Source organism: Fusarium oxysporum, chromosome 6 (genome assembly GCF_000149955.1).
Source record: "Fusarium oxysporum f. sp. lycopersici 4287 chromosome 6, whole genome shotgun sequence".
In the NCBI taxonomy this organism is placed as follows: domain Eukaryota; kingdom Fungi; phylum Ascomycota; class Sordariomycetes; order Hypocreales; family Nectriaceae; genus Fusarium; species Fusarium oxysporum.
Window position 1 is genome coordinate 1,956,306 of NC_030991.1, and position 8,131 is coordinate 1,964,436.

The following is an 8,131-nucleotide window of genomic DNA, read 5'->3' on the forward strand; positions in this document are numbered from 1 at the left end:
GGTTTCTATCTAGAATGTTAAGAAAAGTGCGACGCTCGCTTGTCTGGCCAACTTGCTTATCGATGGTGCCCGCAATTACGTCGTAATTCGCTCAGACCACGTGACGACTTATCCCCTGCAAAAAGCGGCCCGTGAAATCGTGTGCGCGGCGCCTGATAAGTGCATTTGATAAGTTCCCCGCAACTTATCAGGCCCCAGACAGGAAACAAACACCACGTAGAACGGCCTTGATCGACCGAGATGGCCGCAGACGACTCGTACACGGCCGCAGACGAGCGTGCCCGTGCCGCCCGGAGGGCGGGCCTTCAGGCGAAGAAGGACGAACAGCCGGCGAACACGGCACGGAGTTATGCTGCGAAGTAGCGGGAGTGGAAGGCGCGTTCCCCCGGCCGCCGCCCTCTCTTTTCCCCTTTGCCCTTGTCTCTTTTTTTTACGTAGAGTCCCATGGGCGGCTAACAGACGAGAACTTATAGGCCTGGTGCCGTACGCCTCGGGCTGCGGCAGACGGCTCACTTTATAGCTGGCCCGACGGCGAGCTCGTAACCCCAGACAAGCTAGCAGCGTGGCTCAAAGAGGATATCCTCTTACGACGCGTTGCCCCGCCGCAAAAGAAACCACGGGCACGGGGTAAGGGCAAGGGCAAAGGAAAGGCTGTACAGTTACGGCGGCAGCTCGAACAGGAGCAGCTCGAGGCCGCGGCCCTGGCAGAGGCCGAAAGCCTAGCCGAAGCCCTAGAGGTCCCCCTGGCCGAGGCCGCCGAGCTGCTTGCAGACGACCGCGAGGGCTACGTGCCACCCACGGCCCTTGCGCCGGCTGCAGCAGACCTTGCCGAAGGATCTCTGCTTACGAGGGGCACTATCGACGCCTATATCGCGGCCGTTATCGAGCTCTGGCGGCTCCAGGTAGCCCACGGCAACGCAAACACGGAAAACCCCCGGGGCGCCGCCGTACGAGGCTTCCTTGAGCAACGCGGCCGGCAGCGGGGGAAGCACGACCGCGCCTCCTTTAAAGACCGCGGGACTGACGGGATCCAGGCCGGCTATTCACCCGACGAATGGCTCCGGGTCCAGGATCTCCTTCTCAGCGGGGCCGCATACATGCCGCAAAACCTCCGTACGCGAGTTGACCTCCTATTCGGCCACTACTACCTCTTACGGGGGGAAAACCGCCGTAAGATGGAGCTTGCAGACCTGTCTCTACTCGACTATCCGTCTTCAGAAGGCCCGACCCCCTGTGGCTGCCTCGTTACCCTTTTGCAAGACGGTAAGCTAAACAAGACGGCAAAGAAAGAGTTCATGGGTGCCCTCCGGCATAAGGACCCCTTGTTCTGTACGCAAGGGGCCTTAGCACAGCTCTTCTTCTGGCGCTGGCACGTCGCCGGCGAGCCGTCCCCGTCTTTCCGGCGCCGCCAGGACTGGTATCGGATCAAGGTTCTTGTCGGACGGGACCGCGAGCAGGAGCTCTCGTACCCGACGCAGCTACAAGAGACCTGGCGTATCTTCGGTGCTGCTGGCCTTATGGCGTCAAAGAAGACGCACCTCCCGCGCAGGGTAGGCGCCCAGGACGCGGAGACTCACGGCACGTCACTCGCCCAGATCTCGCAGGCCGGCCGCTGGAACCAGAGCGTGCTCTGCCAGGCCTATCTTACGCATCTACCGCGCCAGTTCATGCGTATTGTCGCCGGCTTCTCGGCGTCACCCGGGGACTACTTCCTCGCGCGTGCGGCCCACGAGCCCCCGTACGTCTTACAAAAGCAGCTCTGGCCGTGGATCGAGGAGTGGGAGCCTCGCTTTGAGGCTCGCGCGCGCCGGCAATGCTGGGCAGAAGGTGGCCTCGACGACGACGACCTAGCCGCCGACGGCTTCCTTAAGCTTATGCGGCGCCTGCGTATAGTACTGTTACAGGACCTGGCTGTATTGCAGCCTCGCTATCCGTCGCTACCCTTCTTCGCCTACGCCCCTTTTAACGGGCCCGAATGGGATGAGTTCGCCGTCGCCGTTCGCTCTGACGCGGTAGGGGCTACGGAACCGTTAAGCCTGCTCGTACAACGCGCGTTGCCAGAGCTTAGCGGTGTGTTAGAGAGCACACGCGAAGCCGTCTTACAGAATAGCCAGCGGCTGGCCATCCGGCTAGAGGCCCGGCTAGAAGGAATTCAGGGCGGCCTCGATGCCCTCCTCCAAGGCAAGGTCCCTGTCACCTTTACCGGCCACTTTGGAGCCGGGCCAGCAGTGTCGCTGGCGCCGGCGCCGGCGCCGTCGACAGTGATCGGAATGGTCTGGTATGAGTTGGTATTGGTATGGTAAATACCGCCAAGACTTGGTATGGTTTGAAGAAATCTCAATACCATGGTATTACCGGTATACCAAGTCATACCAGTAAGGCTAAAATGGGCTAAAAATAGGCTGAGTTGGTGGCGCTAGGCGGCTGGGTTATGGACCAAACTGGCTAGCGCCTCAAGGTCAAGAATTTTCTCGGCTTAAAATTACAATCCTACAACACGTAGTTGACCTATTTACGGTATTGAGGTATCACATATGGAATCTCCAGTTCCAACCTCGCCGTCCTCTCTGGCTACGAGCTCAACGCCATTATCCTTCAAGACTCCTACACGTTCGCCTGCTCCCACACTACCTGTCTCGACGCCATCACCTGCTGCCCTTCAGTATCCCGAGCCTCCAGACGAATTTGTACAAGACAATATCACGTACTTGAATCGCGAAAAGACCACAAAGAAAGCAGCCCGTCTGGGCTCATCACATGTATGGAAGTATGGTCTTGCTACATCCGAGACAGATGTATTACTGCCACGAGTGTGCAGCCGGAAAGCACAAGCAAGAGCTATTTATTATCAATGGCACGTCTGGAGTGAGAAACCATCTTGAACAGAAGCATCAGATCGACCCTCAGAGTGGTATCAAGAAACGTAGTCGGACACGGAAGTCTGTACTGGAGCAGCAGAGGAGCGCGGCTGCGACTAATACCTTCTTCTGGAAAGACAATTGAAAAGTTCAAAGAACTCCTGGTTCGTTGGATCGTGTATTGCCACATCGCTTTCTTCCAATTTGAAAACCAGTATTTCCGCGAGCTATTATTCTTTTTAAACCCGGCGCTTCTCAGTCATCTCCCAAAAGCAACGAAAACTATCCGAAGTTGGGTTATGGATGCCTTTAGGTCGAAAAAGCAACGGCTCAGGGAGGACCTCCGGCAGGCGAGGAGTAGAATCTCCATTTCCTTTGATCTCTGGACTTCGCCAAACCCTTACGCTGTTCTTGGGGTTATCGCCATGTGGATCGACACTGCCGGCAAGCGACAAACTACCGTTTTGGGTATACGGCGCGTGTACGGCGAACACACTGGCGAGAATATTGGGTCAGCGATTCTTGAATTGTTAAGAGAATATGATGTTGGCGGAGATCAGATCGGATACTTCATGCTGGATAACGCCTCGTCGAATGATACCGCTGTTGAGTTCATACTCAAGGAGCTCTGCCCATGGATGACGCCCAAGCAACGCCGCCATCGCCGGCTTCATTGCTTGGGCCATATTATTAATCTCTGCTGCCAGGCATTCCTTATGGGCCGGGACTGCGAAAGGTATCTAGCAAAGCTCGAAAAACACTATCAACGCGGAGACTATGCGAAGGTGGAAGAGCTCTGGAAACGATTTGGGTGCTTGGGTCGGCTTCACAACCTCGTGCGATACATTAGGCTTACCCCGCAACGTCGTGAGGAGTTTACTGCAATAATTGTCGGCGGAGATCTCGCCGAATTCGATAGGCTCGAACTTATCCAGAACAACTCGACACACTGGAATTCGTGGTTTCATTCAATTACGCGGGCGTTGAATGTTCGTGAACGTTTGGAGATCTTTTCAGCTCGCCATGTACCTGGGAAAGGCTCTCATGGGATTGCGAACTTCAAACTTGATGGACAGCACTGGTTCGAGCTTGAAAAGAGTGAGCTTGCTCTGAAGGACTTCTACGCCGCAACTTTGCTCTCTGAGGGGAAAAAAACATCCCTCGCCGACTGGTTTTCAACTCTGGACTGCCTTCTTCGAGAAATAAATGAAACAAAAGATCACTACGATACAATCGATACCGAAGACGACAATAATTTCACATGGAAGTATCTTCAGGGTTGCGCAGATGCTGCGTGGTCAAAGTGCGAGGAGTATTACAGCAACCAGCAGCTGAACTGGCAGAATCGATTCCCTGAAGATACTGACCTTCCACCAGCGTACTATGCAGCTCAGATACTGGACCCATATCGAAAGTGGGCATGGTTCAGGCAAGAATGGGTACTCCAAGCAGGAAAAGAAAAACAAGAGTGGTTTGATAACGCACAATCTGCGGTGAAGCAGCTCTGGGAGACAGAGTATAAGGGACGATACGCCGTTGAGATGCTGCCGCCACTAGTCAGAAAGGAGAGATATCCTGACCCCGCATTTGACCGCCAGAGGGAACACAAACGCATTCGAATAGACGCTCCGGTCTCTGCAGCCGATTTGTATGAACAATACATTTCCACCGACCGGCTTCATGACGACGAGGCAGGTTGCGATGAGGCTATCGCATACTGGCTATCCCGTTATGACTCCCAAAGAGATCTTGCTCGCTTCGCTCTGGATCTGTTTGCGGTCTCACCCATGTCAGATGAGTGTGAACGCCTTTTCAGCAGTGCAAAGCTTACCATAGTTGATCGCCGTGGTAGGCTGAAGGCGGATATTATAGAGGCCTGTGAGTGTCTCCGGGCTTGGTATGGAAAGCCCCGGGTTGAGGAGAACAACGATAGTGAGGACAGTGAGAACGATGACGATTGGGTCACTAGCTAGTAGTATAATACACTTTCTCTCGCCCTTCTATAGTTTTTCGACGTCGTACTTAAAAGTCTTGGCATCCTTAATGGTATTATTGGTCTTACCGGTAATACCATACCGGTTATTATGTAAGCATCTGGTATGGTTTGGTTTGACCCCCCATACCAGACCATACCAGACCATTCCGATCACTGGCCGTCGACAGCCCCTACCTTGAACTTCAATACGGCTCCGGCTCCGGCTCCAGAGCCTCCAGTACCAGGTATGCCCGTCGTTGCAGCCCTGGCCAAGGTCTTTACAGTGTGGGATGTCTGGAAGGAATGGGAGGAAGGGATTGCAGGTCAGCCGGCCGTACGGGTGCTAGAAGAGACGTGAGGAAGCCGCTGGCGCCCGGGGAATGGGATCAGGGTGCAGTTCTGTCGCCGGAAGGTGATCTGGGACGAGCTCTTGGCCCGCACGGCGTCCGGCAAGAGCGAGGAGGAGGCAGTTGCAGAGCTAGAGCTCTTACGCGCTGGCCGGAGCTTGAACCGGCTCGTCGACGAGCTCAAACAGCGCCGCCAGCGGGGCCAGGGCCAGTGCCGGATACGGGTACAGGTAGGGACCCCCGTGCCCGATGACCCAGGCCCGGGACCAAGGCCGACTCGGGGCCAGGGCCATCGGGGGCGCTGGGCTCGGCTAGGGAGGAGGCGGACCGCCCCTCGTCGACGGTAAGCTGGCCGTCAGGTAGGATCTTTATATATTTATAGCGGTAACTAGTCCATGGCTATCTATCTATCTAGAAGGCGTATTTTTTTTACTAATTCTTTTTTTTCTTTCTTTCTTTCTTTTTTTTGAATATTAAGGAGCAGCAGGATCAGCGCATTGCTATATCGTAGTCCTTGCAGCGAAGCCTGGCCCCCCAGCCGCTGCACACGCAAATATCTCAGCGCCCGCTCGTCAATACAGCGTCGCTCTTGAACCAAACGGACCGCCAGAGCGTAGCAATCCTCCAGCCCTTGAATTGCATCGATTTGGCTCCTAACCGTCGAGATATTCGCGTGCGCAGCGCCGGGCACTTATCAGATGGTAGTTGTGTAATCACATACGATTTCCCGAAATTACTCCGCAAAACGACCCCACGATAAGTTCTGCTTATCGCCCTCAACCATTTGGAGATCTTCCACGAGCGAACAGAGCGCTTGGTGGGCCGCCAACATACAGCAACGATGACGAATACAACGCCATGGAACTAATTGTTCGCAGCAAGACAACGCATAACTAACTTATCGGGAAAATTTTAGAGAGATGTGCAGGAAAGCCCATGGGCTTCAAAAAGAGGTGGCCACTTAAGCGCTATTGCTCAATGTGAGAGATAACATTAGCACCAATCAGACTTACCACCGTGGGGTAATTGTCACAGTTGTTGGTGATTGCATGTCGCGGCCGCATTGGTGGGCTAGTTGCCTCTTCTCTCATGCGGGAGGCCAACCATTGCACATTATCTGGCGGCCTTTGATGCCCAACATTTCCGGCCCACCATCTGTTTGCTTTTGAGAGATCTCACAATCTTGGTTCAGAGTATCTATGTCGTTACAGCACAAACAAAAGCGATGACTACTGACGAAATTCCCCTGCTTGAGGCCCTCTTTCACCACCTCGTACTCCCACCTAAACTGCCACGGAGTTTCGACGGTGATAATATCGCCCCTACTGTACCAATTACCACTGGTAATGAGCCCAATACCAGCTTTTGCGGCCCGTGCACCTTCCCCTTTCGGATCTTTAGGAGTTTGGGTCAATACAAGAATATTTGGTCCGTGCGCCCTCTCCAACTTCCCAGGCGGTCAATAGGCGGACGGGTACCCGTCCTTCTAAAATGGGACGGGGTCCCGTCCTAATTGCCATATTCGGTCTAGCTCTCTCCGCTATCGGATTGCCTCTGCCGTATTATTTCAAGTGGTTTTGCTTGAGGTCCCATTAACCAGCTATTTCAACAAACCACTAGCTTGAGGTGAAATAACCACGACATATCTGAGTTCCAAATTTACTCCAAATTCTACTAGAGCTAGAGCTGTATCACAATACAGCTTTCTTCCTCTTCCGCGGCAGAGTACAAGGCTTCTTGTTCATCGATATCCAGCGCTGCAGTCAATTCAAGTTCAAGTAACTCTTAGGCCAAATACAGCAATATGATTGGAGAACTTGATCAAGTTCAATTCAAATATTTCAAGTTATCCAATTAAAAAGCCATATTCTTGCATTAGCGTAACTTGAACTTGAATTGACCGCAGCGCTGTCGACGATATCCTGCTAGGCTATTTCCCAAAGCTCACCGATGCCTCTTCTGCTTGTGAACAGTCGCCCGTTCTCGGTCTCTCGAGCTACTTATGCTTCGATGCAATCAGGCTCTGCTTTATCCCAGTTTGAATAAGCCACATTCTATTATTTAGTCTATTCTCTTAGGCTCATTGAGGTTGCGCAGCACCTCCCCATCTGCTTATAATCAAGACACCAGCTGTAGATTGCTTTTAGATATACTAAAGGCAGGCCCATTGCTTTTCTATACTGGCGGTTACCTAGTGAGGTTCCCGGTGGCTGGGCCTTATACTAATCCTCTCTTGACGTGACGTATCTCTGGCGGATTGCTCGTGGATAACCGTACCTCAGCCGCGTTGTTGAATCTGGAACTGGACCTTGCAAGTGTAAGGGTAATGATGCTGAGGGTCCGATAGCGGAAAAAATCATACCACATATGGAAACTGGGACGGGTACCCGTCCGCCTATTGATCGCCGTCCTTTCACATATGACATCTCGAAACCTTCTCTTTACACCCTTCATTTCAAATACCACGAGATTCCTCAAAATAGTAAGATCCCAAAGAATTATCTTAGAGTTACTATGCAATGGCCGACTGTAATCTATTTGATAATCTCTATCTCTTTTATGATACCAGCGCCCGCCTCTTGATCTGCACCAGGGAGAGCTGCAAATTCGCCCTATCCAACGACCCTTCCCGTGTAACGACACATCTCCGCGACAAACACAATATCCCCACCAAGGAAAGAAGACGACTAAGCCGGCTTTTGAAATCCTTGCACCCTAGGCCCTCGACCCTGATGATGCATCACCTCAAGCCGACGGGTCGATTGAGCACGACAAGGTGCGAGTCTAGGAAGGCTTCGCCTGCATAAACTGTCAAGATATCGCAGCAATAAGGAGTTAAAGCTTATAAATAAATATATAGGACGTATTTTAAGACCATATGACATGCTTATGATATATATGGGGTATTTTTATTAGATGTGAAGCTTCTGGTTTGAGGCAGTAATTATTAA